At 38.3% G+C, this 9,228-nt stretch overlaps 1 pseudogene; it reads left to right on the forward strand.

Annotated features, from left to right (window-relative positions):
• The first annotated feature begins 1,483 nt into the window (after window positions 1-1,483).
• Window positions 1,484-2,298, forward strand: LOC141512241 (DNA-directed RNA polymerase II subunit RPB7 pseudogene; annotated as a pseudogene).
• The last annotated feature ends 6,930 nt before the right edge of the window (window positions 2,299-9,228 follow it).

Here is a 9,228-nt window from a genome sequence, read left to right on the forward strand (position 1 = left end):
AACTGTGTCTTTATAACATTTTATATTTTTATTTGCCTTATCTTACTGTCATCTTAGTGTATCAACACCATGAGTAGACAGAATGGATATTAACCCCATTTTGCAGATGAGGAAACTGATACTTGGAGATTTTCTTTAATACAAATATTTTATTTGTTTTCCAGTTATATACAGTAGTTTCTACCTATCTTTTTTTGTAAGTTTTTGAATATTACAATTTCCCCCACCCTCATTTCCCTCCTCCCATCCCCCCACAGGAGGCAGTCTGATAATCTTTATATTGTTTCCATGCTATTCATTGATCAAAATTGAATGTGTTGAGAGAAAAATCATATCCTTGAGGAAAAATAAAATGTTATAGATAGCAAAATTATGTAGAACATAAAGCAACTTTTTTAAAAAATTGAAGGTAATAGTCTTTGGTCTTTGTTTAAATGCCACAGTTCTCTGGATACAGATGGTATTCTCCATCACAGATATACCCTAAGATTGTCCCTGATTATTGCACTGATGGAATGAGCAAGCCAATTAAGGTTGATCATCACCCCTATGTTGCTGTTAGGCTATACAATGTTCTGGTTCTGCTTATCTTGGTTAGCATCAGTTCATGCAAGTCTTTTTAGGCTTCTCTGAAATCCCAATTCCTCCTGGCTTCTCATAGAACAGTAGTGTCCCATATGTACATACATATGCCACAATTTGTTCAAACATTCCCCAATTGATGGACATTCACTTGATTTCCAATTCTTTGCTACTATAAACAGAGCTGCTATGAATATCCTTGTAAAAGTGATATTTTTACCCTTTTTCATGACCTCTTCAGGGTATAGACCCAGTAGTGGTATTACTGAATCAAAGGGTAGGCACATTTTTATTGCCCTTTGGACATAATTCCAGAAAGGTTAGATGAGTTCACAGTTCCACCAACAATGTATTAGTGTCCCAGATTTCCCACACCCTTCCAGCATTGATCATTGTCCTTTCTAGTCATAATGGCCAGTCTGAGAGCTGTAAGGTGGTACCTCAGAAATGATTTAATTTGAATTTCTCTAATCAGTAATGATTTAGAGCAATTATTCATATGATTATGAATCGCTTTGATCTCCTCATCTGTAAATTGCCTTTGCATATCCTTTGACCATTTGTCAGTTGGGGAGTGGTTTGTCAGAGAGATTATTAAATGCTCAAGAAGAGTGTCTTTTAAATCCCTGACTCTTGCATTTGAAAAGAAGAAGATTAAAGATGCTGCATAATGTTCAGGGACAGCCCTTTACAAGAACTCATCTACAATGGGTTGAAATTAGAGTATATCATTGGAAGAAATAAGAAATTCATTTTTTTCCTGCTCCCACCAAGTGTGGTTTTCTGGTATCCTCTATTTACTTAGATTTGGGGATCAGGAAGGAGGTTCCCAGTTGATTTCCACCTTCTTTGTTAAGCTGAATTTTGTTAAAGATGTCCCAGAAAAATTCTTTTGATTTAAATGATTGAGTCTGGAGGCAGGCGGGGCTGGGGTCGGGCTGGGGCCTGGGGCCTGGGGTCCCGGTCCCACCACCCAGTCCTGCAGATCTCTCTGGAGCATGAGATCCTCCTGCACCCGCTACTGCTCAACATGGTCAAACAGAAGCTGTTCACCCAGGTGGAGGGCATGTGCACGGGCAAGTATGGTTTTGTGATTGCTGTCACCACCATTGACAACATTGGGGCCGGGGTAATCCAACCTGGTCGAGGATTCGTGCTGTAACCCGTCAAATATAAAGCTATCATCTTCCGTCCCTTCACGGGGGAGGTTGTGGATGCTGTTGTCACCCAGGTCAACAAGGTGGAACTCTTCACAGAGATTGGACCCATGTCTTGCTTCATCTCTCACCATTCCATTCCCTCTGAGATGGAATTTGATCCCGACTCTAACTCCCCATGCTACAAAACAGTGGATGAGGACATTGTGATTCAGCAGGACGATGAAATCCTCCTCAAGATTGTGGGAACACGAGTGGATAAGAACGATATATTTGCTATTGGCTCCCTGATGGATGACTACCTGGGTCTTTCGAGCTGAGTGGAGAGGCCTCTTCCTTGTTTAATGCTGACTTTCAGTGAGGTGGACAGGCCTCAGAGTGCCCCCCAGGCTGGACCCTGGTGTTCTTTGGAAGGCCTCAGGGAGGAAGGTTCTTTGTCTCTGAGAGACTGCCAGCCTTTTCTGATTGTTTTCAGATGGCTGTTCTCCTCTAACTTGGATAAAGACTCTTGGAGCACCCCAGAGCCTGGATGGGAATGGGCCTTAATAAATGTCACATGATATCCAAAAATAAATAAATAAATAAATGACTGAGTCTGGGAAATTATTGAGCCTATTAAGTCCTTTCTAATATTCTTCCCAGTGTATTTTTTGCCAGGTGACTGAAAGATGAAAGAAGATTGCAATGATTATTCTCTAAACAATTCTCTAAACTACCTGAAAAAGGTAGTGTGGTATAGTGAATGGAGATAAAGCCTATATCAAGAAGAGTTGAAGTTGAGGCTTGTCTAACACATACTGGCTATGTAACTTCAAGTAAGTCATTTGACTTCTTAAGCAACTCCCTAAGATTATAAATTACAGTTAATATAGAAGCTGCATTGGTAAGGGGAACTTCAGTGAAATCACAAGTTTGATCTTTTTTTTAATCCCTGACTTGAGCCAAGATTAGACCCAATAACAGTGGCTATCAGAGAGTTGGCCTTCTAACAGGCCTCCCCCGTTACCCCACAGTTACACTCATCTCGATCTCATAGCAGACGATAAAAACTAAGAATTCCCCTCAAAGGAGCAATTCCTTTCCTTATGACTGTTTTTATTCCCACTGGATATTGTGTCAGCCTATGGGTTGGTTGAGCAATAATTAAGACAGGGTATACGTGACTTTAGACATATCTGCATTATCTTTTACAATTTTTTTCTCCCTTTTCTCTTCTTTCTCTATTTTACAACCTTGTTTTTTTTCTTCTTCCCACCAAGTTAATTTTTTCCTATTCCCACTGCCTTTAGAGTGCATATCTCTGTGGGAGTTGTAGCAGTAACTGGTCAAAGCCCATCTCAAGTCCATTACAGTAAGCCAAGCTAGAGGTTTTGGGGACCTAAATTATGGTGATAGCTGTCTAAGCCAAAAAAAAAGGAGTCAGATGCAAGAGATACTGTGAATATAGAAATGTCAAGATTTGGCAATTAAGTAGCTTTGTGGGGGTGTGGAAGAAGAAGGAGCCAAAGATAATTCCAAGATTATAAACCTGAGAAACTGGAAGAAAGATGGTGCTTTGAAAAGAAATAGAGGAGGAAAGGGGGCAGGTTTGGAAGAAAAAGTAATGAGTTCCATTTGGCATATTGAATTTCAGATGTGTCTAGGCTATCTAATTTTAAGTGTCCAATAAGCATTTGGTAATAAGGGCTTAAAGATATGGAGGAGAGACTGGAGCTAGCTATATAGGTCTGAGAGTCATTGGCACAGAGATACTAGTTAAACCCATAGGAGCTGTGGCTGGTGCCAAGAAATAATGTTTAAAGAGAAGAATTGGGAACCTAGGAAAGAATCTTAGGGAATAACAACATTTAGGGATAAGTCAAATGATGAACCAAAAGAGGAACCTGAGGGGTAGCCAGACAGTTAGGAGGAAAATCAGGAAAGAGCAGTAAGAGTTCATAACAGCCTAGAAAGGAAGAGATAATACTCAAGAACAGATTAAGTAGAGAAGGAAAAAGAAATCTTTAAGATTTATGTAAGAGATCTATAAGATTTAGCAGATAAAGATCAAGGAGGTGGCATAGTGTATAGACCACTGGCCCTGGAGTCAGGAGGACCTGAGTTCAAATCCAGCCTCAGACCTTTAATACTTAGCTGTGTATTAAGAATATGTAGGGGAGTAAGAAGAGGGGCAAGTCACATAACCCCATTGCCTTGCAAAAACCAAAAACAATAATAAAAGATTTGGCAATTAAGAGATCACTGGAAATTTTGTAGAAAGCAGCTTTAATTGAATGACAAGGTCAAAGGTGAGTCTCCCAGGAAGTGAATGATAGGAAACCATAGGTTTCCCTCAGGTTTTTCTTGTCCTCAACCTTCTTCTCTTCTCCCTCTATACTATTTTCTTTAGAAGTCTCATCAGTTCCATTGCATTTAATTACCATCTCTATATAGATAATTCCCCCCAACTTCCAGCTGATCTCCAATCTCACATCTCTAATTATTTCAAAGAATTGGATGAGCCATACTGGATGTCCAGGAGACATGTTAAGCTCAACATGTCTATAACAGACCTCATTATATTTCCCCTAATTCCTGGCAAACTACTGCAACATCTCTTGACTTTGGTCCCTTCTTTCCAGTACTTTCAACATTCTGGTACAAGCCTTTATCACCTCATTCCTGGACTTTTATAATTGCCTGCTGGTGGGTCTGCCTGCCTCAAGTCTCTCCTTATTCCCATCCATCCTCCATTCAATCATTAAAATGGTTTTCCCAAAGCACAGGTCTGATCCTGTCACCACTACCACTCACCCCACTCAATAAACTCTAGTAGCTTCCTCTTACCTCCAGGATCAAATATAAAATCCTCTTCTTACTCCCCTACATATTCTCTTCAATTCCAGTAATACTAGTCTGTTCCACAAACAAGACACTCCCTCTCCCAGGTCTAAGCATTTTCTCTGTCTATCCCCCCCATATTCAGAACACTCTCAACTTCACCTGCTAGCTTTCTTAAATTCCAACTAAAACCCTATCTTTTTTTTTAACTGGAAGCCTTTCCCAATCCTTTGTGTCTTAGCGTCCTTCATGAATAGGTTATGAAATTGCTACTTCAGAACTTGGATCCAGCCTTCAATAAGACTTGCCTAAATTAAGTTGGATTACTTTTAGACATAATCCCAATTAACTCTCACAGGTCCTTCTTATTATATGCTCTCTGCAAAGACACTGGGACCTCCAGGCTTCTGATATTAGGCCTTCTATAATCTGAGGAAACAGTTCAGGTCCCCCCAATTAACCTAATTAACAGGTTCTCTTTTCTCTAGTTTTCTTCAGACAACTCATTTCCAGAAAGGCCTGGGGAGACCAAAAGATATAATCCTAGAAGGTGCTTTGCTTTTAAATGTTGTATGTCTTTTGAAAATCATAATGGATGGGAATTCACTTGGAAGAAAGGGGTATCTTTATCTGATTTGCTGATAATCATGAGTCCCTGGATACAGGTAAGGAAATATCAATCCAAACTCTACTGAAAGGGGTAGCCCCTCAGTAGAGGCCTCAACATTTACCAAAATTTGGGATCATCCAATCCTTGATGAAACTCTGAGGAAGGTTTTAACTAATTTGAAGAACCCTGAATGGATAGGTAATGGTATGGAATGAGTCCCAGTATCAACTCCATGTCCTAGAACAAGTTGCTTGCAAGAGGTCCATAACCTCTTAACTGCTTTCATAAAGATAGCCCAGACTTGTAATTGGGATGACATTGGAGGCATTTTAATTTATATTGTGGGCCTGTTGACTTTCCTGATGTTGCTCATCATGGTTGTTTTTAGTACCATGAGATCTGTAACTGCTCCCATCATATGAATTCTACTGTTAAGAAGATTGTTTTTCTTTTTGTATTTATCTTTTTAATATTTGTAACAAGTTCTTCCTCTAACTCAGCTTATGATAAAATTATTTTAGTAGTAGAAGATCCCCTAGAAAAATTTTGAGGCCTTGCCAACTAACAGGTGAGATATGTGTAAATGGAGTACATGTTTTATGTCAGCTGGGCTAATTTCTTCTGAAGGCAGTGGAAAGGACATTCTCTGAATCATCATTAGTTTGGTTTCCTTGCTCCATAAGACATAAAAGATCCAGCCTGTGGGGGATTTTTTGGTGGTGGTTTTAACAGAATTTGCATACTTGATAAAAAACATCTTTCTTGATTTAGCATGACCATTTATTTACCAGAATGAATACAATCATGAATAAGTACAAGCCATTTTCTTTTTATTATATTTTTTTAACCTTAGGAATTATTTTTTTTTATCCAGTGTTTAGTAAAGTCATTTTAATTGCATTTTGGGATCCCTATGTATCTCATTCCACTCTAGCTCTGTTCCTGAATCACTGAACTGACCTGAGTTAGATCTAGCATAGAATAGTCCTGAATTGAACTTTAGTCACTCTATGGTTTTCTAGTATCTTTTACATTTGTCTGGGAACAGATGGACTACCTTATTCCACACATCCTGATGACAAAAGTTAACAACTCCAATATTTGTACACTAACAACTTACCATTTTGGATTTAGGTATTTCATCAGAATTTACAGAGTGTCTGGTATTTAATATATGCTTATTAACTGATGACAAAATACTTCATTCCTAATCTATATAATTCTGACCAATTCTGACCAAAAACTGACCAAGAAGTAGTCATATCTCCCTTTGGCCACCAGATGGGAGAATCAAGTGTCAAAAGGATGTCATATCCTCAAGAGCCACCTGATGGCAGTCAAGAGGCTAGAAATGGGGTCATGGAATATGGCAAGAGAACTGAAAGTGTCATACTGCCTCAGCCCACCAGATGGAACCCAGATCCCACCATAAGGGCCAGCTCACTGCTGTATAACTCCAGGATCCGCCTGCCACTTGAAATCCTGATTTGTTTCTGTCAATTCCAGAGTGAAGTTTTCTGTTGTCCATTTTCTCTAGCAAAAGCACAAGTTACCCTGACAAAGCCACTTGATTGCTTCTGCTCTCCTCCAACCTGGATTAGAAAAGGGATCATGCGAAAGAGGCTAGGAGGAAAAGGGAGTGTTGTACAAACCAAGAAGAAAGGAACCAAAATCGCTTTCATCAAAATATTTTACTACATCCCTAGATCTTCTCAGGAAGAGGTTTGTGGAACCTCCCAGGGAGTTATGGCTCATGCTGAATTTGAACCAAGGCATGATGGCATAGGAGGAAAAAGAAGAATAACTAAAGGAGTATTTTTGTGAAAGGGAGAACACCCTATTACCACAACCACAGTAACCGCTATCAGGAAAAGGAACCAGGAAAGAAAATCTAAGAAATCAGGAACTTACTGTGAGTTTAGTCTCACACTTAAACTGAATATAAACAGGTGAATAGTCAAAGGTAGTCTTTTACCCACAGACCTTCTCTGGTAACCTGCCTTTTGGGGGAGTTGCTGGAATAACAGTGACCCCTATAAACTAGTAGTTCTGCATATTGGTAATTTTCTTTGTCTAAGCAATAGATTCAAAGGTTAACACTTGCATCTAGTACGATCTCACTGCTACAATCACCTTTCCTTTAATGAAAAGTGTCTTAGCCTTTCTTATATCATGGCCCCCTCTGGCAATCTGACAAAACCTATAGAATCCTTCTCAGAATAATATTGTTAATTATGTAAATATGAAGGATTACAAAAGATTAAATTGAAAAAATATAATCAAAAGATTTTGTAAAATCAGTACATAGGCCTCAAGTTTAGAAACCTTGCAATGTCTTATGTTTTTCCTACTGAAATCATACATAACCATGCTGAGTATTTATTATGACTGTGATGTGCCTCCACACTAACAGGATTTGGCATCTTTAAGGACAGAGGTCATTAGTACACTTGGACTGGCGACTGCTAGAGTTAAACGAACAAAAGGTTACAATCACAAAACATTAGAAGCTAGAATCAGCTAGACCAACCTTTTCATTTTATAGGTCAGGAAACTCAGGCCCAGAGGGGTAAATGACATTACTGCCAGAGCCAGATCTAGAATCCAGGCTCACTGAAGAAATCATTTCATGTGAACTAAATCTCATTTTCTCCTCTACTTTGGAATGGCTGGGCTGAATTATATGTGGTGATTTTGTCAACAAAATGTAAATACCACCAATTAGTTACAAAAAAGGTTTAATCTGACTAAAGAGAAAGTGTATTACCTTCTAAAAAATCGCATCAAGTCCAGGGGGGAGGGAGGGTGGGGAGAAGAGGTGGGATAATAATTAGTCTTATGTTTAAACAATCTGCTATACTCATTACAGAGCACTTAATGACAATGCCTGATGTTTCTAGAACTTCGATTTGTTGTCTTTTTAAAATTTCAGATCCTTCTAGTTTTGTCTATCTCATATTTTACCCCTTTAACCTTCTCTTATGAAAAACAATTATGCAACAATAACAACATAAAACACATAATACAGAGACTAACAATGTATATAATACTCCTTACAAAGAATCGAGATCTCCTAACAGTTAACTTTCTGCAATGAGAGGAGAGGTATATTATGTTTCATTAAATATTCTTCAGGACCTTCATTGGTTTTTCCATTATTCAAAGTTCAACTTCCTATTAGTAAATTTCCATTTACACTGAAATAATCTGTATATTTATTACTGGTTTGCTCTGTATCAAATTCTTACTGACCTTCCCATGTTTCTCTAAATTCCTCATATTCATGATTTCTTATTATATAGAGAATAATTATACTCATCAACTAGCAATTATTAAGAATATACTATGTACCAGGCACCGTGTAATTCATATAACTATATTCATGGATTGTTTTGTTTAGTCATTCCCCAATTGATGGACACTCACTGTGTTTCCACTATTTGGGCAGATGAAAGAGGACTATTGGGAATATTTTGGAATATTATTATTTGTTGATATTGTGTCTCTCTTGAACTTCCTTATGGTATATCTAGCTCTTTTACAATAAAGCCAATTTAACATCACTTTATTTTGTGGCATCTCATATTAATAAGCACGGGCTTCAAAACTGGGCTCAAGTGGACTGGTTATCCTGGAGGTTGCCACCCTCGATATCATTATCTCTGTTTGGCTCATTGTCCCCCAATAGGGGGTTCTCTATTACAATTTTCTAAGAATGAGCCCCAACAGTGTTTTCCATTATCGATCATCCAGTGGACAAAATTAGTTCTGAGTTTTACTAAGGCATTTACTATGATATACTAAGAACAGTATAGCCACAAACAAAACATTCTCCCATAAATTTGGGATGCACTGTCCCAAAAATATATACATTATTCACAGGAAGAGTTCAAATTACAAAATAGTGAACAAGCATGAATCAAACAGATATGGAAAAATGCAACTCATCACTCCTGTCTGGAAGTTCTTTCTCTCTTCAAAGATTCCTCATTCTAGGTCCTTGGGTCTACTCTTCCACATAGCTAAACTTTTTCCTTCCAGTGACTGTTTCTCTGTTTC

The sequence above is a fragment of the Macrotis lagotis genome, chromosome 2, assembly GCF_037893015.1.
Source record: "Macrotis lagotis isolate mMagLag1 chromosome 2, bilby.v1.9.chrom.fasta, whole genome shotgun sequence".
NCBI lineage: Eukaryota > Metazoa > Chordata > Mammalia > Peramelemorphia > Peramelidae > Macrotis > Macrotis lagotis.